The following is a 24548-nucleotide window of genomic DNA, read 5'->3' on the forward strand; positions in this document are numbered from 1 at the left end:
GTTCTCATCAAGTATATACACAAATCAGTGCCCATTTAAATCCAATTAGCACCATGGTATGTTACATCAAGCCTGTAGCATAACAGCTGTGTTTTTCTTTATTTTTTGCTATACTACATTTCAGACTTTTTGAAAATCAGGGTAATGTTTAATATTAGGAAAAGGTAGGTAGACTTTTCAGAAGAGCAGAAAGCTGTCTAAATTCCATGAAAAATTATGGGACTGTATTCTGAGGTAATGAGGCGGGAAGGCGATATTAATTGCGTGTGTGTGTGTGTGTGTGTGTGTGTGTGTGTGTGTGTGTGTGTGTGTGTGTGTGTGTGTGTGTGTGTGTGTGTGTGTGTGTGTGTGTGTGTGTGTGTGTGTGTGTGTGCGCGCACATGTGTGTGTGTGTGTGTGTGTGTGTGTGTGTGTGTGTGTGTGTGTGTGTGTGTGTGTGTGTGTGTGTGTGCATTTCTTACAGCCAAATGTCATGGAAAGTCTGTCTGTAGATTCCATTGCTTACAACAATCACATATGTAGAGGGTGCACAGCAAAGCCCTCTTAATGTTATGACCGAAACAGAGTATGACTTTGACCCCTTTAGAGTTTAGTGGATTGATGATGGCAAAACGCAGTTTGTATTTGCACAGTCTGCTGCATTTCTGAGTAGGAAACATATTGCAATTGATGCTAAAGGGGTAGCACCTGCAAGTGAGATTGATAATGTCATGCTACTCAGTTTCAGCTTCAACCTGTGACACCTGTGGGTGGGGGCAGAGTGGCAGATATATAACAGCCATATATCCTTGTAATGGTGAATGTCATCCCTGACAGACAGGTGCCACAGTCAAAACATATTTCCATCATGTTGGTGAGACCGGTGCCGTATTAGGAAATCAACAGGTATAGTATCAGTTTTGTAGCCTGAGAGACACAGACCATACATGTGGGACACCTGTTAAGGCTGTGATGTGCCAGAAGGTACAGCTGCTTGTGACTTACCTCTAGATCATGCAAATCACTTGCTCGACAATGTGCTTGTGGTCAACTAACCACATGGTGGCAAACACAGAACATATTGTTAACAGCAAAATACAGGTGAGGAGATGGTGGACTGCAAAGTGTGCAGGCAAATGCCTGGTGAGGGTATACTCATGTCATGTGATATAACTAAAGTACTTGATAATACAAGTCATGAAAGTTATGTGGAATGTTACGAATACAGACTTAGAAAAATATTATTGAATTGCATAAGTCCATGTATGTAAATTCTCTTGCAATTGTTTTAGTCAATGGATGGTTGGATAATGATTATAGAAGGGATAATGATGTTATGAAACAAGAGCGCTCACTTACTTCAGGACCACATAGTTTAGTGATGAAAACCACATTATATAAGGTTAAAGATAGCAAAGAGCTGAGATGGAAAATAAATAATATTCACATAAATTATTTATGTTAAATTATGCTAGTAATAACATTTTATCGTACGTAATAGCACATGATAGTGACATGTATGACATACAGTAGACATCATGGAAGAGAACTTTGGAAGCTTATATTTAGACATGAATAGAAATAAATTTACAGTGTTTGACAGGAGGTTGAGGATTAGTAGTGGAAGTTTTTTTGAATGTGCTTTAAAATTATGTTAATTCAGTAAAAATGACTATGTGAAGTGAGTTACATTTTTTTCCAGACAATAAAGAAAAAGAGTTATTGAGATTTTCTATCCTTGTGTCTAGAGAGATGTCTAAGTTAATTCTGATAAAAAAGGTAATTCAGTATAAAAAGAAAAGGGATATGGGGTAAGTATGGTTAATTCTGTTTTTCTTATTTACCTAATTCAGTTTACCTTTTCCACGTTTTGCTATGTTTCCTTTTTTCTTTCATTCTTTCCTTTTTCTAAAATATTTAGCCAGTATAATTAAGAAAAAATAGGACTAAAATGAGGAACCACACTGCAGGCACAGGAAAATGTTTTGTAAACACTTTCTTTTACTCAGAATAGGCAAACTTCATCAGACACTAAAACGAGGAACCACACTGCAAGCACAGGAAAATGTTTTGTAAGCGCTTTCGTTTACTCAGAATAGGCAAACTTCATCAGACACTAAAATGAGGAACCTCACTGCAGGCACAGGAAAATGTTTTGTATGTGCTTTCGTTTACTCAGAATAGGCAAACTTCATCAGACAAACTTTGTCTGATGAAGTTTGCCTATTCTGAGTAAACAAAAGCGCTTACAAAACATTTTCCAGTGCCTGCAGTGTGGTTCCTCATTTTAGTTTATTGGTTTGTGTTTTTTGCTTTGTTCTAAGAAAAAATAGGAAATTGAAAGCTTTAGGTATAAGAAGATGAAAAATAGTAGGTGGATAATACTGGAGAAAAGAGGAAAATACACGTGGAAAGTAGAGTTTTATGGCAGTAGAATGTAAAGCATTATAAGACTTTAATACAAGATATTGATCAGAGAAGAAAAATATTTCAAACTAAAATAAAGGAATTTTATTGTGGTTACCTGAAAAATTGATAATTGAGATGAAGCACAAAACTTTAGAGGAAAGTATTTGTTTAGCATCAGGCTGCAATGCAAAGAAACAACATGTCTTTTTCACTTGTAATAAGACTAAATGATTTATGGGAACTTGATTAAGTTTCTACTAAAAAGTTCCAGAGTTCACAAAATCAAATCTATGTAGGATCTGTTACAAGTATTATATGGATCTATGTTAAAGCTAGGAAGATGAAGTATCGATGTATCTATGGTACACACCTGCCATATTTAGCATGGAAGATGATCAGGCATTTTCTATAAATGGAAAAGGTTACTAAGTATGAAATTCAGCAGATTAAAGTTTGGCTGTGGAAAAAGAAATTTGTGCATGACAGTGAAATAAGATTTATAGGGGAGTCTTTAAATAATGGGAGAGATTCAGGAAGGTACTGTGACATGTACCCTCCATGTACACATCACAGTACCTTTTGATAGTCAGCAAAAGTCCTAACACAGTGCTGTATGGTGCTCTAGCATAACGATGTGCATCACTGGGTAAGACAGGTCCAATGACCATGCCAAATGCTAATAAGGCAGTCTGGGAAGATGCATATGCTAATTAGCCATGTGTTCTCTCCCAGAACTGCCTCCAGAAAGGCATCTACATGCTCAGCGATTCAAGAAATCACTCAACTGTGTAGATCAGTACAGCCATCCCCACCACTTTGTGATACTGAACATTGTCAAAAGGCCATGCTCAGCTACATACCACAACCATGGTATGGGATTGGGGGGGGGGGGGTGGAGCCATCAGACATCATTGATACATTCAACCTAAGTGCCTAAATGGTACCAGCTTCAGTAGCATGATCAGTGGGGCGGGGGAAAACATTAGGCACCAGGGATTATTCTAAATGCAAGTGCCTTAATGGTACTGATAGTAGTATAAGGAGTGGGGGATTCATTAAACAGCGGGAAACATTATAGTTGAGTGCTGTAAATGCATTAACATCACTACAGGGATTTTCGGTGAGGGGATTCACTAAACAGTAGGGAAACATTACAGTTAAGTGCTGTAAAAGCATCAACATCACTACAGGGATTTTGGGTGAGGGGATTCACTAGACACCAGGGAAACATTATAGATAAATGCTGTAATGGCAATGAAATCACTACAGGGATTGTGGAAAGGGACACAGTAGCCACCAGGGCATACTAGGTATGTGCCATTACAGCACTTTAATAACTATTACAGAGATCAGAGGTGGGGGAACCATTGGAAGACAGGTACAGGGACTGTGTTTTTTATATATATATATATATATATATATATATATATATATATATATATATGTGTGTGTGTGTGTGTGTGTGTGTGTGTGTGTATGTATACATGTGTGTATGTGTGTGTGTGTGCGCGAGTGAGCGCTGTGTGTTGTGTGTGTGTGTGTGTGTGTGTGTGTGTGTGTGTGTGTGTGTGTGTGTGTGTGTGAGAGAGAGTTTGTGCCTTATGTACTTGTTTGTGGTAGAATTACTTTGGGGGGTGGAATGTCAATGCCTACATGAGCAGCGGTTTACTACCACAACATGCAGATCATCTGTTACCTGTATGTAGCAGTAATAACTGCAATTCAGGGACATGTCAATTAGCTAATAATGAGGTCTTACCTCACTGTGGCTAACATGACTCTGAATTCCAAATTACCACATTGTGGAAGCAGGGTCTTTCTAGTGTGCGCCATATGGTTCCGACTAGCCCCAGGATTCAGCAAGCTCTGCACGGTGTGCAGGAATAGTGCAAGAGCTGCTGCATGCAATATGGCCGAGTAGCAATCCAGGAATGAGCTCCCAGAACGTGCAGGAGCGCTCCAACACTATTCCTGCAAGGACACAGCTCCTGTATGCTAATTACCCCATTTGCAGGTGAAAAACATGCAAATGAGGCGAATTAGCAATCCAAGAAGCATGCAGGCATCTGTGCAGAAATAGTGTAACCTGCAGAAATGTATTTGGTTACTAACTGAATACATTTTTGCAAATTACAAAATGGAGACATAACAGCTCCAAAGAAAACATGTATTCAATGTAATAGGCATGTCAATGGCAAAATAGATGGCCATTGGCATGGTAAATAGTTGCAAAATTATAAAAAATAGCTTTTATTTTTTTTTTGGCCATTTTCGGCCATTTAAACGCAGGGCAGCAGTGCGCAAACATGATTGGCCCAAAAATAAAAAAAAGCTCGAAATAAGCTTTTAAACCAAAATCAGCATTCTGGCATAACAGTCACTAGCATGCAGAATACAACAATACCATTGAATAGTGGTTGCTAAGGGGGAAGGCTGAGTGTCAGTCTTGTAACCATGTATTAGCAGTCAGTTTTATGCAAATGAGGGGATTGATACTTAATCACAGATTTCCCCTCAGTGTTAGCTAGCACCCATCCGTATAAGTGCAGTAACACCATGGTGCAAGACTAAGAGGTAGCTGACTTCATAAGGGGGAGTGTCATGCATGCTGTAAGCTTATTGGAGCTCTGTGGCCCGTGTTTGCCTTTAACTAAGCACAGCTAAGGAAGTGTGTGTGTGTCTGAGACTGCCTAGCAGTGTTTACATTGACTAAACTGCTGTGTGTGCCACACACCAGGTTTTAAACAAACAAAAAAAAAACATGAAATAGCAGCTCTGTTCACATCTGAGCACTGGGTGTGCACAGCGTGCCTCGGGCTTAAACGGGAAGGCAATGGGAAGGGAAAACAGCAGTCGGAAGGCAATCAAGGAGAACTAGCATAGCTGGCAGGAGAAATGTATCAGAATCAGCCAATTAAACAGGCAGCAGCCCAGCCCAGCACGCTACTATAATCTAAGCAAACACCTTCCACTCTGTTTTTTCCCACAAACTCTACACCACCAGTGTACACAGATGAACAAATTTTACCAGACAAAACTAACAAAATGATAGGGGCTGCTGTCGCTCTCATACATCAATATGTGGAAGAGGCTGAGGGTGGTGAAGATGAGAATGCTGATGACTGACCCACAGTGAGTAGAAGGAGAAGAGTGTACAGACCCAGGGTAACCTACCAGGGGCTACATGAGCTGGAGATAGTGGAGCACTATATGGTGGACAGGGACATCCTAGAGCAAATTGTTGAACTGTGCCAGCCATGCCTCACACACAGAACCAACAGAGGGGAACCTATCCCAGTGGATACCAAGGTATGTGTAGGCTTAAGAATACTAGCCACATGTACCTTCCAAAGGCCAACTGAGGATATCATGGGGATCTCACAGGCATCAGCATCCAGGGTACTCCACCAGTTTCTGGATGTCATGTCAGCACATGCCAGTGAGCACATATATTTCTTCAACACCTGTGAGTCATTGACCAGCAATATGCGTCTCTTACACCAAATAGCAGAATACCCTGAGGTAATGGGCGCTATAGACTGCACACACATACACATCAAAGCACCACCTGGTGAGTGGGGTAGGGTCTATATAAACTGCAAGGGCTTCCCCAATCAACTGCCAGGTCGTGTGCAATCCCCAGGGCATTATAATGAATGTGTGTGCTGGCAGCCCTGGAAGCTATCATGACTCCCACATCTGGCATATGACACAGCTGTACTAGGGATTTGCCAGTGGGGGCATCCCATATGGCCACCTAGGGGGGGATGCTGGTTACGCAATGGAGCCCTGGCTGATGACACCCATCAGAAATGCACACACACCCGAACAAGAACTCCATAATGAGGCACATGCACAAATGAGAATCATAATAGAGTGTGTGTTTGGGATGCTCAAGTCATGGTTCTGGTGCCTGGACATATCCAGTGGAGCCTTGCAGTACTCTCCATCTGCATGTACACAAATTTTCATTGTATCTGCTATGCTACACAATATGATCCTGTGAAAACAGCTGCAGCAGGAACAGCACGGGGCAGGGCCACACAGCCCCCCACCATTGCCAAGGCCAGCACAGGCACAGAGTGACTCAGAGGAGGAACAACCTGAGCCTGCCCATGTAGGCAGAAGGAGGTGTGCCCAGTATGCCCAGACTTTGGCAAAGAGGCAATGCATAGCACATACACTGACATGGTAGGAACCCAGGGAATGACACCTCTCTCTGACTCGCACATACAGTAAAAGGGACGCCAAACATGTCACTACCTGTGCTTTACCTTGTATAGGGAGTGTACTATGTGCATCCGACATAGTCAGCCCTCCAGCACCATCCTCAATTTTGGCACAGCCACAAGTAACTCACTCTTCCTATCAGTTCCTGAATGGAGTAGTATGTTCTGCTAGTCATAGCTATGGTATGGATGTGAGCATGCAAGGGAATCGGGTGGATGAATGGGATGGCAGCAGATAGTGGACACCTATATGGGCAGCATGGAATCCATAACAAATACTGGTGTCAACAAAGTAGGCAGTACCAGACAAGGTGACAAATCCCACTGCAGTACATGTGGTGGCCATAGGACACACACATGCATGTCAGCGAAGTTCACATACCGAACAACAGCTTCAGCCAGCAGGACAGGTGTAGATGACCATAAAGAAAGGTTGTGCTAAGGCCTCCAATTAATGGCAATGGATAACAGCCCCCCTCCAGACCTTCACAGACATACTACAACAGGTCAGTAAGCTGTATGTTAGTTCTGTAGGGTATGAAGTCTGAAACTAAAATGTTAAGTCAATAAAACCTAAGATCTGTACTCTACTGATATGCCTCTAGTCTGCATGATATGTCAAAATACAAAATGAAATGGAAGCCACCAGAGTACCTGAAATAGCAGTACAGTCATAGCAAGTGTTTACAGTTGTCAGGTGTGCCCCCACCAATCCTATGTAGAAATGCAGTAACATGTATGAGTGGGATTAATAACAATGGAGCACAAATTACCTGAGCTGGCCCAATTTACAGGGTAGATTGTTACATGTGTACAATACGCAGGGCTTGGTGTATTAGGTTGTTGTGTGTTGTACATTGTGTGGAAGTGGTCAGCATGTAGACATGGAGGGTTGTGTCCTGGTGGCCTATTGCTACTACTGTTGATGATAGGGCCATGTTTTGACAACTGTAGTGCCAACCACAATGCATCCCAGCAAGACCCGATTCAGCAGTCATCCGTACTCATTGTTCAGATGTCAATATCTGTCACTATCTGAAAGATGGACATGCCATGAATGTGGGCCCAAGCATACACACAGTACACAGGTGGAAGTACCCTAGACAGAGTACATAAAATGTAACTGTCAACTGCACACACCTTTGGAATTGTACATACAGGTTATCAGCACATTAGTTGTCTGTGAAGTACGGAATACTGATGTAGTCTGGCCAAATACTGGCACACCACAAAAGGCACAGTTATGAAGTAATGAGAGACTGCCTGTGTCCCTGCACAAGGTAGCATAAGGGGAATGTCCCAGGTATATCTGTGAGTCAGCTGCAAGAAGACTCCATATCACACATGGCACTCAGCTCACCCCACCATCATCCACAGGTTATCACAGGTCATATCCCTGCTGTTGGGAATGAGTACAGCATGACCCCCACTTCTGTATGGGAATACCCACAGAATGCAGCATGCTGAAGAGGTGTCCTATGCAGGTGTGTCCCTAGCTGTAAGCATCACCCTGCCAGCATCCAGACCAATGGATTAATATGGACAGGAACTATCGCCATTAACACCTCCCACACTTACCCTGTCACCCCAGGGGAATCCAGTCGCTCACAGTCTGGGACTTTAGGCATGACAGAATACACTGGCCTGCTACTGATGGCTTGTATCACTACCAAATGCCCTACAGTCCTCTGTCAAAGGCCTGTGCCTCACCTGTAATGCCAATGTATGTTTTCTCATGGGGTCCCAAATAACAACATAACACAGTCCACAGAACACAAATGCAAGGCCATGTAGACAAATTCCAGTAGCATGCCCACCATGTCCTACTGCATGAACTGTGGACTAACCCCTAAATAATGGTGGGATGAAGGGACACCTATAGGGATACTTCCCAGATATCACTTGCATAATGTTAGGAAGAAGATAAAATAAAAGAGTGGGGGAAGTGTAGAAGCATGGATGGCATGGAGTGTATGAAGTCTGAAACTCTGATGTGTGCCCATACTACCCCAGCCTGCAAACACAGTAATGGGTGGCTACAAACCCGCTCATAAACCACAATGTGAAGGGGAACTAACCAGATATATGAGCTCTGTCTTAGGGTAACCTGGGTGAATTTGTACAACTGAGAGGTATGGCCACAGCAGGATATGGCCATTCTGTTATGTCAATAGATGTGCAAGCAGGGGATCCTCAGCCACCACAGTACCAAGGTGCTGGACCATTTACACAGATCCATCAGCAAGTGTCTGCAGCTACCCCTCCAGAATGGCATGAGTGTGCAAGAATATGTAGGCTGCAGACCACAATACTGGATACAGCTTCATTCATCTTGTATTTCCCTGGAAATAACTGTGAGCAAATAAGTATATCTCTTGGTAGCTGATGACATAATAACATCACAGTGTAAAACAGTACATATCTAAATAGCTCTGCTAACACCAACCATGTAACAAAAGCAGCGCAGACAGCAATAGTTATAATATCCCACTATCTGTTGCCCATTGTGACTCCATATTGCCAGCCTATCTGCAGATATCCTGCAGAAACATGTTGCTAGCTGTAGGTGTAGAACACAAAATCCTGCACTGGAGTACAACCTACCTTGAATGGATTCACACATTCAATACAGAAGGTTATGCTGGGAATGCTCCTACACTTAGAGAAATGAAGCCCATGTCTGACAACAACAGTGGACTATCCATATCTGTCAGTAGCAGATGTCTGTGCACACACACACCACAATGCACACCATTCATGTTTTGAACACACATTGGATAGGAATACTCACACATATCCAAGGTCAACACACTATAATAGGTCAAACATGCACACACAGAGATGTGGGGAAGAGAAAGGCAGACAGTGGCAAAGAGATTGCCATCATGAGTCCTGTCCCACCCACCACACATTCATTTGGCCAATATCACATGATGTGCCGATGTCAAATGTCAATAACTGTAGACATTTGCTTTTGGTAGCCCTTAGCCCTATAGTGTCTGTGGTACTTGTGATAACTGTGTAACATGATAATTCAAATCAGTATTCATCTAGCATTTGTATACCCAGTCCTGTCAAATGTAAAGTTGTGTGTGACTAAGTGTTGTGTGTGTGTGTTCCCAGAGGAACTGTTTATGGCCCATTCACGCACACTGCACTCCCCATAGCCCATGTTAGCACTCATGCTGATGTCAGTCACCTTGAAATAACCCTCTGCGCAATTATCAGCCCCATAATCTGTGTGGCGTGTGAGATAACTGTGCAATGCCATAGTGTAACATACTACTCAGGTAGGAGTCCTTATCCCAGACATGGCAACTGTAAAACTATGTGTGTGTATGTGGAGATTAATGATTTTGAGGCCATTCACAGTCAGTACACCTCCCATTGCCCTACTTTTGCAAGCCTGCAGATGTCATTCACCTTGAAATACCAATTTGGAGAAAGGCTATGCCTATAAGCTCCGTGGCATGTGTGATCACTGCATAATGCTATAGTGAAACATACTAGTCAGGTAGGAGTTCTAATCCCAGACATGGCAACTGTGAAACTCTGTGTGTGTGTACAGATTAATGATTTTGAGGCCATTCACAGTCATTACACCTTCCACTGCCCTACTTTAGCAAGCCTGCTGATGTCAGTCAACTTGAAATACCCCTTTGGATAAGGGCCAGCCCTATATGCTCTGTGGTGCATGCCATAAATGCAGAACAATGTAGTAGCAGTAACTGCACAGGTATGGATTTGAATCTCATCTGTGGCAAGTGTTTGTGTGTGTACATATGTATGTGTGTACCTCAAAGATTTTGGCCCATTACAGCCAGTACACATCTCAGAGCCTGACTTTAGCAGTCCTGCAGATATCATCCACCTTACAAGTACCTGTTGCCAAGCCTAAACCGTGTCAGGTCAGTGGTGCATGTGGTAAATGCATAACATAATGGTCAATAAAGATTGTTAGGTAGAGGTTTGAACCTCACCCCTGGCAAATGTGAATGTGTGATTAGGGTAAAATTATTTTTGGGATCTGTCACCTACTACATCACCCAATGCCAGTATTTACAAGGGCTGGGGATGTTCCTCACCTTAGACATACCTTGAGACCACATCTATCCAGTAAGCTCTGTGGCACATGTGATAAATGCGGTACAGTGTAGTAGCAATACATAGCTAGGTAGGGGACCGAATCTCAGTACTGGCAAGTGTGTGTGTCTGTCATCAGTATCCTGTGTGGAGGTTGCTCTGATTGTGTAATGACAAGATGCATTGTGGGGTGGGTTTTGCTAAATTATTATATTGAGGCCTATGTGTCACAATATCCACCTTACAAGGACAACAGTTGTCAAACACCAGAGAGGCTGGTGTAGACAATCCATAGCCCTACATGTGATATTATGGATTGGTGAACAATATAGGCAACCCTTGTATTACTCAGAGAACACTCTCCACCCATGTCTCATACACAAAACACACTTGGCTAGGCATCAACCACTATATTGGTAGTTCCCTGCATATTGCCCACAGATAGTAACTGTGGTGTGATTGCAGTGAACTAAATGCCTGTTACATACATACATACATAGAAATGTTTCAAGCACGAGCATTAAAGCCCTTCTAGCTTGCCAATATACCAAAACACGTGTTCCCATAATAAATGTCCAGGCTGTTCTTAAAAATATCTAAACTAGTACTTGCTTTAATGTAATTTGGTAGTCTGTTCCAAACATCAGCTACTCTGTCAGAGAACCAATTAGTACACTTCTCATTCCTATAGAATCTTCTACATACATTATCTGATGATTCTCTAGTACGTTTTGATAACCCCAAACATTCCCAGAGGAAGTTGTCCCTAAATGCCTTATATACCTGAATAAGATCTCCTCTTAAATATCTGTAAGAGACACTGTACAAGTTCAGATATTATAATCTTTCATAATAACTTAGATTTTCACATCCATGGATGCCCTTAGTATATTTCCGCTGTACTCTTTCCAGTTTATTCATGCTTGTTTTCCTATAGGGTTTCCATATTGTTATTCCATACTCAAGTTTGGGTCTAATGGAACTAACAAACAATGACTTCATTATGTTTGATTTCCTAGACTTTATAAATCTTTTTATACAACCTATAGTTTTATAACTGTCATTAGCCAGCTGGTTGATATGATTAGAAAAACTCATAGCTGAATCTACCCATACACCCAGGTCCTTAAATGAGTCTACAGTTTCAATCACTGTGTGCTGTATTAAATATTCACCTTTCAGTTTATGTCTCCCAAATCTCATATGCTTAGTTTTTGATGTAGTCATCAACATATTATTCTCCTGTGCCCAAATAGTCAATTTAGTCAAATTAGTTTGCAGACATACTTTATCTGCAACACTTGTAATCAGTTTACCCAATTTCAGGTCATCAGCATTTTGACTGTAGAACACCTCAGATGAAAAAGTAAGGTCTGAAAGATACAATCTAAACAAGTAAGGGCCTAGTACAGAGCCCTGTGGAACACTTTGACTGTAACCAAGGATTTCATCTGTCCCGTTGGTGTGTGATACTTGCCATGTTCTATTTGTAAGCCATGCAGCTATCCATCGTATCAACAGTACATCAATACCTAGTTGTACTAATTTATTGATCAGGGTTTTGTGCATGACCCTGTCAAATGCTGAAGTTAAATCTATATAAATCACATCACAGCACAATTTCTCATTCATAGCTGTTATTATATTGTTATAGAGCATCATGTCACAGGTGGTAATAGACATATTTTCAACATATGCATGCTGATATATGGTTTCAAGTCCCAACCTATCCAGTTCTGACAATAACTTATCCAGTATTACCTTCTCCATTATTTTTCCACAACATGAAAGTAGACTTAAGGGTCTATAGGATTCTGGGTTTGTCCTACTCCCCTTTCCCTTAAAGACAGGTTTAATAAGTGCATGTCTCCAATCTTGAGGAATCTCCCCATATTTATATGACCTAGTGAATAATAGATGTAATGGCAGTGCAAATTCTTGCTTAAGTGTTCTCAGGTCATTGTTACTTATTCCGTCTCCTCCCTGTGCTTTGTTTGGATCCAGTTTGCACAGTTCTTTTTCAATATAATCTAATTTGATTCCAGTATCTGGGGTTACCTGGATGTCACTAGGACAACTTACCACCCCTTTTGTGGAGCTAAACTGTTTTGCATAAGATTTTGTAAATATATCTATAATCTGTTGTGTCTGAGAATAAATTTTAGAATCTGCACACAGTTTATCAGTTTGTGTATCTTTACTCCTTCCACATGTTATGTATCGATAAAAAGGTTTCCTATTATGCTCAATATCTTTATATACATTTTCTTCAATTTTTTCTTGATCTTGTCTAATACTATGCTTAATCTGTTTGTCCAGCTCATTTATTTCAGTTTTCAAAGTTGTAGTTCACACTCTCTTCCATTTCTTATATTATTTGTCTCTCACCTTAATCAGGTATCTTGTTCTTATGGAAATATACCCCCCAGATGTTGCATGCCTAGATCCTGATGTTAAAGATTTTTTTTAACTTTTTGCACATAATTTCTCTTTCAAAACTTTCCACATTCCATCTGCAGTTTTACCAGTGAACACCTCACTCTAGTTAGTTTTATATACTATTTTGCTTCCCTATAATCTGTAATTAACTTTCTGTGCATTGGCTTAGATTTCAGTTTGGCAGAATTGTCTAGCAACACATTAACCTTTATGACCCCATGATCAATGCACAGCAATGGTGGTAAAACTTGACTTGAAGTTACAGTAATTTCTTTGGGAACACAAACAATATCTAGTATATTCCATCCCCTGGTAGGTTTTTTTACAATCTGAAGCATTTGTTGTTCTTGAATATACTCTGTGAATAATTTCTTTACTAACATTGTTGAATCAATATTATTCCAGTCTGTTTCTGGTAACTTTAAGTCCCCAGCTAATATTATTCTTCCCTCCTGTGTTTCATGTAAGAAATGTATGAATTCCTCTAGGTCATCTGCACTTGACTTTGGTGGTCTGTACACTCCAACAATTGTTATATGTTCCAGGGTTGTCTTTATTGACACAGTTACACAGTCTATAGTATTGGTGTTGACCACAACAGTGCCACTGACATCAGAAAGTACTGTGATGTGTAACATCTCCTGACTGAGTGTGTGTTATCCAGCAAGTAAAAGGACATGGCACCCTGTTCCATCCCTACAATAGGCAAATAAATGCTTACAGTGGTCCTTTTGCTATGTTCCCCACTGGACGCCTGCAACAACTGTAGAGTCTGCAAATGTAGCTCACAAAGCGAATACCATGCCTTATACACAAACCCTGTATAGACAGATGTCAGTAACTCCACTGAATACCTGTATCATGCTGTCAATGTAGGTGCAAGCATGACCTCAGTTCCAGAAAGGCTCATCCAGACTCTGCTACACTTTGCTGTGAAGGAAAGGTTAGTTTGCTGTTATTTTTTGTATTTCTGTATTGCCTTTCTATATTTTGAATACTGTAGTTTGTTTTCTTTACCTTGTGTTTTGCTTGCATTCTGTTTAACAGCATATTAAAACTTCAAAAGAGACCACAGCTCTCTCTGTTCTGAGTCAGGCAGAATTTTTCCCCTCCCTCCCACACATTTAAGTTGTCTTGTTAAATACCACTGTCTTTCTAGTTGCGGCCTCTTATGTTAATCTGACCATATATCTCATTTCGCTCTACTTTCACTGGCTTATGTGAGTAATCACAAAACCATCACTTTTGAAATCCCACCCTTCAATTATTTAAATTTATTGGCCATCCTACAGTATTTCATAGTACCAAAATACAAAAGTAACCACCCCTTTCAGTCCATCTTGCTGTTTTAAAAATAGTAACTCTCCACTAAACCTTAACTTTTTAAACAGGTAAAACTCAAGTTACCTACTTTCATATCTAACTTCTCTAGTGCACACTGCAGAGTGCATTCTTTTCAATCTTACCTTTAAGCATCCCTGTTACTAGCACTTTCTCTAATACCTAAAAGATCATCTCTACTTGACTCCAAGTAGACTTTTCTCTATCTGTTAAACCTAGCACTTGCTCCTACAGTACTTATTACCTTGATACGGCACTCTTATAGATAGCACCCCAAAAGGCAAACCCCATTTCTCGGTCACTCACGTCCCGGAATCTCTTTTAAAGTTTTTGTCTAGTCCTTCTAGCATGTCGAGGATCAGTTGCTAGTGTCCTCTCCTGCTCAGCTGGTGAACCTGGGAATATTGAGGCAATGTTACAATTGCCTCATGTACACAGACAACCCTCTCCTCCTCCCACAAAACACAAATACATGCGAGAGATGCAACTATACGGCCAAACTGGAGGCTGAGCTCTCTCAACATAGGACTGGCAAGACCAGTCAGGAGGAGAAGGTTACCACACACACTATAGACCCAGTCTCACATAGTACCATCACAACCTCAAATCATACACATAAACACACAAAGACATACTCGGCTCTGATCAAAAATCTACCAAAACAGCAGAGGCCACCAAAGCAGACACCCAAACAACCACCACCTCAGAACACAACACCTGCAACACATAGACCTCACAGTCAGAGTGTCAAACAGTCACAGCCCTTAAGGCCAAACACAATGCCAGACACACTAGTCATTGGTGACTCCATAGTCAGACACACTGGCGTCCCGCTCACTAGACTGAGTAAGGAGAAGGTCACAGTAAGCTGCCTGTCGGGCTAGAATCCGCCACATAACGCAAGCACTCAGGTCTCTCAACAGCAGGTACAAATATGACTCAGTCATTGTCCACGCTGGTGTAAACGACCTGAGACGCACCTCCTTGGACTACATGAAAAGAGACATTGAGGAGCTCTCTGATTATGTAGCCCAGGCAGGTATGACCCTGACCTTGAGCAGTATCCTACCTTCACCAAGAATGATGCCACAATACAGAGATAAGATGATCAGCTTTAACAATTGGCTTAAACTCTGGTGTCATTCAAAGGGGATCCAATGTCTGTCTGCCTGGGATGACATGCTGGACAAGCCACGCTGCTGCAAGGGACGGCTTGCACCTGTCACCCTGGGATTCGGATATTGGCAAAGGCTCTTGCCACCCCATAGTGCCTTTTTAGGCAAGGCTCAAATTCTAAACCTACCACCCTAGAACACAAAAAGGAAAAACTAAGGGTAATGCTGCTCAATGCCAGAAGTCTAAATCTCAAAATGCACGCACTTGAGGCCCTTCTCAGTATGGAGAACATCGATGTCTGTGCAGTGACAGAAACCTGGTTCAAGGCTCCTGAGAGCACCCCAGCACTATCAGGTTTTACCTCTTATCATGCGTTCGCCCCAAAATCCGGACAATACCAAGAAAGGAGGGGGTATCCATATTCATCAAAGACACCCACACCTCAAGACTGGTGGCAACGCACGATGCATCGGAGACCATCCAGGTGCAATTAACCATAGGCAAGACTGCTCTGCAAATTGTAGCATGTTACAGGCCACCTCACAAACTCAGGAACCTCACATGGCCTTCCTGAAAACACTAGAGGGGATAAATGTATCACCAAACACCATCATACTAGGTGACTTCAATTACCCTAATATAGACTGGGAACACTACTCAAGCCCAAACACCCTAGCCCAAAAGTTCCTGGAATTCATAAACTCAAATGCCATGGAACAACTAGTCACCATCCCCACAAGAGGAGAAAACATACTTGATCTCATCATCACGAACATGGGAGCACAATGTTCAACACCGAAGTATACCCCTCACTGGTGAGATCAGATCACAAACTAATCTCGCTGGAGGTCCTCATCCCACCCCACCTGAAATAAAAAGACCACAGTAAAGAACTTCTGAAGCCGACTTCACACTTCTAAAGACTAGTGTGGTCTCCTTTAAGGCCCCGAGCCGACGGAAAACAGTACTCAAGCCGCTGAATCACTTACAAATGCCTTCTACCAGCACCTGCAGGACTGCATGGATAAGGCAATCCCAAGCAAAACAAAGATCTTTGTACCAAAGGCAAGCGTCCACTCTGGTGGACCCCAGCCATAAACAAACTCTACAACAAAAGGAGGAAGCTACTACAAGATAGAGCAAAATCCTTAAAAGGTAAGACACCCTTGATCACTATAAGTAAAAAACTAAGAGCTCTCATAAAATCATCCAAAGCAAATTTTGAGAGAAAAATAGCTAAAGACTCAAAAGACAATCATAAGGCCTTCTTTAGCTATGTTATAAACCTGGGAGGAAACTCCAAGATATGCTCAGAACTAGTTCAAAATGATGTGAAGATTACTGATCCTACAGACATTGCCAACATACTGGCTGACAGGTTCAGTGCAAACTTCTCCCCTCCCCAAAGGAGAGATATCTATACCAAGCGATTGCAGCCCCCAAACATCTCCAGCCCAAGTGAGAACTGCTCTCCAAAGCAAAAACACAGCATCCATGGGACCTGATGGTGTCCCCGGCTGTGTGCTCCACGAACTCAACGAGGAATTAAACCCACAGCTAGGACAGCTGTTTAATCATAGTCTTACCTCTGGATACATACCCAGGAGTGGCGCACTGCAACTGTGGTCCCACTTCACAAAGGTGGTGCCTCCACCGACCCTGGAAATTACCGCCCATTAGCTTGACAAGCCTTATCTGCAAAGCCATGGAGAGGATCATAATGGACCTCATAAATAAAGACATAGGGAATTTGCAGACTTTGGATCCATCCCAGTTTGGCTTTGTCAAAGGCAGATCATGCCTTCTAAACTTGGTTGACTTTTTGAAACAGTCACCAAAGCCATTGATGAGGAAAGGCAGTCCATACAGCCTAGCTCGATCTGGAGAAGGACTTTGATACAATACCCACTCGGGTATCATTGAAAAACTCATCAGCTTAAATGTTAACCCATACATCACAAGATGGGTTGCAAACTGGCTGAGTGACAGAACCCACAGGGTCAGAGTTGCTGGCGCCATGTCAGACTCAAAGCCTGTCACAAGTGGTGTACCACAGGGCTCAGTCCTGGGCCCACTCTTGTTTGGCATCTACTTTTCCAGTACAAGCAAACACAGGAGGGTTATGGCTGACAAAGTTTGCAGATGACTGCAAACTGGGCCATAGTAGAAAACACATCTGACACAGATATCCTTCAGAAGGGTCTCACAGAAACGGATAACTGGTGCCAGAGCCATGGCCTAAAGTTAAATGCCAAAAATGCATAGTCATACCCTTCGGGAAAAACAAGGTTACCCCTAGCTACCAAATAGGTGGCAATCCACTGAGTACAGAAGAAGTTATCAGGGACCTGGGGACCCAGGTTGATAGTAGTCTGTCATTTGACACCCATGTAGCTAAAGTAGTTAGGAAGACCTTCTACATTGCCCACCTTATCATGAAGGGATTCTCATCTAGATCAAGGAGGTCATAGTCTCCCTATACTCATCACTCATCAGACCAATGATTGAGTACAATGCCCCATTCGAATGTATCTGACCCGACACTTGCAGCAGCTGGAGAGGCCACAAAGTTCCTCACCAAAAGGATAAAGGGTCTCAAACATCTGTCCTATGCTGCCCGACTGAAAGAACTCCAGCTCTATTCAGTCGCCACGCTTGCTCAGAGGTGACCTTTGCCTAACATACAAGGCCATGTCAAACCCAGATTTGATGAATATGCTTCACCTCAAAAATCTAGATCCGTCAGAGCCACAAGGGCGGGAGACTTAAACCTCGACACGGCTATTAATAGGACGTGCTGGAGGGATAGATTCATCACCCAAAGACTCCCTATGCTGTGGAATAAAATCCCGGTATATGTGAGGCAGAGCACCTCGCTGGCCTTGTTCAAGAGAAATCTTGACCAATGGATGGGAGATCGCAGATATACCCCAGGGATTACCTCAGTGTCACTGCTCAACAGAGGCACAGCAAAATAATGGGTATAGTTCCCCATACTAAAGGGGTGGCGTAAGCCACAAAACTATGGGCTAGGCGTGTAAATGCCCTCGGGCAGATAGCCTAGTATGAACCTATGAACCTATAAACCTATAGCCAGGTCTCCCCAAATGAGGTCAGGAATGCTACATCAGAAGATAACAATCTGTACACACAACATGCCCCAGAGACCTCAAGTACCCTTCCAAATGTCAAAGAACATTTGTGTGGGACGTGCAAAACCCAGACATTGTCTATGTTATGGAATATAGCTCACATACATGGGAAGCAGTACACATCACTGGTCACCCAAAATAGTAACCCAGATGAGTGGATGGTGAATACAATACCCACCTGTGGGGACCACTCCGGGGACTACACCCCTGAGCCACATTGGAGACCATTGTCATGTGGCCTGATGCCAAGGTATTCCCTTTGCCTAGCCTTGTACAGCTGTCAGGCCCATCCACCTACTACACACCTGCAAAGCAATGAATCTATGCATCTCAGTACTGGCAAGTGTGTGTGTGTGTGTGTGTGTGTGTGTGTGTGTGTGTGTGTGTGTGTGTGTGTGTGTGTGTGTGTGTAGATTAATGATTTTGAAGCCATTCACAATCACTACACCTCCCATTGGCCTACTTTATCATGCCTGCTGATGTCATTCACCTTGATATAACCCTTTGGCCATATATGAGCCATATAAGCTTTTGTGGTGCTTGTGATAACTGTGTAATACTGTAGTATATCAAACTAGTTAAGTAGAGGTTCTAATCCTGATCTTGACAACTGTGATGATGTGTGTGTGTGTGTGTGTGTGTGTGTGTGTGTGTGTGTGTGTGTGTGTGTGTGTGTGTGTGTGTGTGTGTCCATTGATGCCTGCTTTTGTGGACATTCACATGTACTACGCTTCCCTTATCCCTTCTTTAGCACTGTTGCTGATGTCACTCACCTTCAAAGATACCTTTGGACAACTCTCCAACATGTAACCCCCATGACGCGTGCAATAACTGCATAACACTGTAATAACAATACATAGTCAGGTAGAAGTTTGAAACACAGTACTGAAAAGTGTGTGTTTGTGCGTGTGGCATCAGTATCCTGTGTGGATGCTGGGGTGAGGGTGTATTGACAGGATCCATTGTAGTGTGGGTTCTGCTACATCATTATATGGGTTTTGCTACATCATTATATTGAGGAACTATATGTCCCATTGTCCACATTACAAGGCCAACAGTTTTCAAACTCTGTACAGGTTGTTGTAGACAATCCTCAGCCATAAATGTGTACAGCCATGTGCAATTACTATGTGACAGTATGAATTAGTAAATAATATAGGCAACTGTTATAATAGCCAGATACCACTCTCCACCCACAGATCATACACAAACACACTTGGCTCTTGCTCTCTTACACCCTTCCTTTCTTACTTTGTCTCTGTCTCTGTCTCTGTCTCTCTCTCTCTCTCTCTCTCTCTCTCTCTCTCTCTCTCTCCCTCTCTGGTGAATGTGGAAAAGTACATCTGTTTTGCATAAGCAGCAGCTTGAGTTTTGTAAGGAATGCTCATGATCAGCTGATGGCCTGTTCACGAATTGCAGTCCCCGACTTGCTAATTGCATGTGGAACAGCTGTGGTATCATTCCTATAGCCAATTGCATGGAAACACACTCCTATAACTAAGCACTTCATGCGGGTGTTGGTCCTTTTCCTTCATTGTGAGCAGGACTTCATGTGGGTGTTTGACAAACAACTTCAAAAAGGGTAGTTGGAAATACTTCTTACAACATACACTGTGGAGACAGGCCAACAAACAGGAGGGGGATGTTCCAGACATGAGGAGAGAATGTAAGTATTGCTGTTCTACATTTGAAGTAATGTTGGTTTGACATAGTTTGTGTGGATATGGCTGTTCTACATGATTTAAAGTCTAGCATGACAGTGTTATGTGGTTGAGGAAACTCTCACCTGTAGGGCTATCTGCAGACTGTCTAGAGTTTGGAGTCTTACATGTGTTGTGTTACTCACACATTTCTTATATTTAGATATGCAGTAGCATACTCTGATGATTGCAGTCAGTACATTTATTTATTTATTTATTTCCAGTTTGATGACCGGGGAGGTCCACTGGGCTCAGGGAGCCCGTTTTTAGTGGAGGCCCAGGGAGAAAAGCTCTGCATTACATAGTTTAGTTACATATACAATCATAGTAAAGAAGACAATTACAATTTTATTTCATGCTAGAGAACAGGAATAAATTATTTGGTTACATAATATCTAAATATTTAGGATGGCAGTGGTAACTTAATTGAGAGGGAGAATAAAGACTTAGAAGGAAAAGAGAGAAAAAAAAGGTGGGATGGGTTATTTATAATATGTACAATTATGTTATTTACAATATGTACATTTATAATAGGTTAGCTTGTACTCAGAGTTAGTCAGGAGTTTAAGGGGTGGAATGATTATTAGGCTAGGTGGGGAGAGTGCAGCTGCATTTCCTGTTAGAGGAATGGTAGGAATGTAGCTGAGTTTTAAAGTTTTCAAAGTTTTCACAAGTCCTTAGAGAGGAAGGAAGAGAATTCCATTTTTTAGCTAAGGAAAAGGATAGCAGAAGCTGACCAGCAGGATGATTGGGTTTGCAGACAGTGATTAGGTTTTGGTGAATAGATCACAAGTGAGTTACTGATTTCAGTAATCTCTCAGATTCCCTCAGAAGAGATATGTCACAGCAAACCCTGTTACACCAGGAAATTTCTCAGATTATCACAGCAATGTGTCAGTATTGGTACTGTGTTTGTGCCTCTGTCCCCAAGTCTGTCACCTTTTGTCCATATGTCATGCAGTAAGAGGTGCATATGTACAGTACATCGTTATTTACTGACATCATCCCTGGTAACAAGCCAGTGAGATATCAGAGTGTTAGACATGTTATGTATAGTAGGCCTCATGTTTGAGGACAAAACCTGGACATTCTGCTGTAGTGTGTACAGTAGTGAAGTCTGTGTACTTATGGTGATTGTTGACAGAATGTGTATTGTGAAAATGTTACTTTACCTGTGTACAGACTGTGGTAGATGTCATTGTTCTTGGTCCTGTTCTATCTGATGTTGCATGCTGCTCCAGTTTATGGTTCCTTATCAGTGTACATGCTTGTAGGGCCAGACTGACACATGTCCCATACCACAATCAGGCATCAGACTACACTGTGTATTGGCCCAGTATATGTAGGGTTAGTGTGTGAGTGGCATATATGAGGATGGTTTTGTTCACACAGTACATATACTGTAATATTACTTAGGCTTACCATAATGTGACTGTGTTTAGATTGGTTGTGGGTATGCACTTTCACACTGGTGTTACTCCATGCTGTTACACGCCTGTAGTGCCTCCTATATTTGCAAGTACATGTGCATTCCCCATAGGAAACTTGGGTCAGTGTTGTGGCAGTCTGCCTGTAGTTTGCATATTGTTTTGTGACATGCCTAGCAGCTCAGTGTATTTACCTAGTGTGATGTTATGTCCAGATATTTGTCAGATGAACTATTGCCTGGCCACCATAACTGTTGTGTATGCCTGAAAAAGCAGTGGGATGGTGTAAAGATGTATGTCACTAAGTAGTGTGAAGTATGTGGGCTTGGGACCTCTGTCCTCCAGTTATTATGTGTCAGGACAGACAGGAGTGTGTGAATGCATAAACTGTTTGAGCTTATCTATTCCGGTATTTTCGTGATATCCCCATTTACATGGCTGTAAACATCTACTTTATTAGGCTTGGTCCACACGTCTTGCACTTAGGAGTTCTGTCAATACCTCTGGACTGATCAGATTGTGTCAGACATTCCACATTTCTTGGTCATATCTCTGTTGTATTCCCCAGGATCATTGCTGTGATTTGTGTGGTACTTCACTATGATGATTTTATGATGTCTGTCAGTAACTAATAGCGTACATGTCAGTATCAGAAGTGACTTCCCACTCAACATGTCGATTAACACAGCCCATGTTACTGTAGTAACATTCCACATTTATGCCTGAAATACTTACATGACATCCCCTTGCACTAAGAGGTTGCGACTACTGGTGCTGAGGTATGATTCCAGTACAATGTCATGGGCATATGTTTTATATATATATATATATATATATATATATATATATATATATATATATATATATATATATATATATATATATATATGTATATATATATATATATATATATATATATATATATATATATATATATATATATATGTATATATATATATATATGTATATATATATATATATATATATATATATCCATATCCTTGTTATGTGTAGACATGACTGCTGTACTGTTGTATACGCCTTCCCAGATGTATCACACCATATTTATCTAATATGTGTATATTTAGATATAACAACATACTTGATTCAACACTAATATCACTAACAAGTACTACACAATTGTAGAAGTCAAAGCAGTTGCTCAATACTATGTGTACTGACATATATATTGGAAAAAAAAAACAACAGCCATCTTTGTAGCTATGATGGCTTAGTGATTAACTGTTGTGACTATAGTGTACAGGGTCCTGGGTGCAAGGGCTGTTTGTTTTGTTGCTAGGCAGAACAAGGACCGTTGGACACTGAGTGGTTAAGGCAGTTTTGAGCAGCTTTAAGCAGGGTTGTGTGGGTTTGCCCAACGGTGAGCACTGCTAACATATGGGTAAACGAATAGGCACTTACATCATGTAGGCTTCACTTATCAGTGCACGAATCAGCTTAGCATTTACATTTAAGCAATGGTGACACCTGTTAAGCATAGCTTAGCCTTGGTAACCAGTGATCACATTCCAGTCTGATAAAATAGCAGGATAATGACATCTTTAATAAGTGTATTTAATTCTATGTACATAACATGCTTCTATGTGCTGTCATTACAGTAGCAATGGGTGTGAGTATACTGTCTGAGACACCTGAGTATATATATGGCTAGTACAGCAATGTTTTACTTTTTTATGTGTTTCATACATGGGTAGTATCCCAGGTTATATGCAGTCACACTTGCATTTATTGTATCATTATGTTACTACTGTTAACAGTGTTTTCCCAAGTAAGAGTAGATTGCAGATTATAGTACTGGAACCATACACCCCTGCATGCAAAGCTGGACTCTGAGTACTGACTATCATGTTCTTGGTGTGTGAGCTGTGTGTTATTAAGTATTTGCTACTGGATATTGATCTGATATGTGGATATTAACTGTAGACTATTATGTGTATAGGACATGTCATTGAGGGCTGCTGTCATGTAGTAATGGCATATCTATCAGTGTCAAACGTCTATCTGTCAAAACATTAGTCCTAATGCATAACCTGTTGGCTAGCTGATTTCTGTCTGTCCTCTGTGCAGATGTGCAGATATCAGGTATCCATCTGGGCTGCTCACAGGCAATCTATCCTTGACTGACACTGACATGTCTGCCCAGCTGTGTTATGAATGCCACAGCTAGGAAACCCCATCCTGTATGCACCACATGCCATGGATACCTCAACTAGACTACCACAGTCAACAGAACATGCTTGGGTACAGGTCTCCAAACCAGACACTGGCCATGTTATGCAATATATGTTGCATACATGTCAGTTGGAGCACCTCAATGGCCCTCTGCAAGAGACAACCAGATGACTGGATGTTGCATTTAACTGTTACCCTGAGGATCACTCACATGGCATCAGTTGATAGATGGCCTGCTGACAAATGTCAGGTGACATGATACCACTGTACCCACATTCCCTACTCTTCTCATCTCTCTATGGACAATATCCTGGTACACACCTAGGAATACCTGCACCAATGGACCCCAGTACTGACAAATGTGTCAGTGTGCATTGCTGAGAATAACAGTATCTGTGTTTTTGTAAACCTGCAGTTGATAATACTCTGAGGACCTTCTCACACACTACACCCCCCCCATTGCCATAGTTAGAAATATCT

This window comes from Protopterus annectens, chromosome 5.part0, assembly GCF_019279795.1.
Source record: "Protopterus annectens isolate FY-2018-M chromosome 5.part0, PAN1.0, whole genome shotgun sequence".
Taxonomy (NCBI): domain Eukaryota; kingdom Metazoa; phylum Chordata; order Ceratodontiformes; family Protopteridae; genus Protopterus; species Protopterus annectens.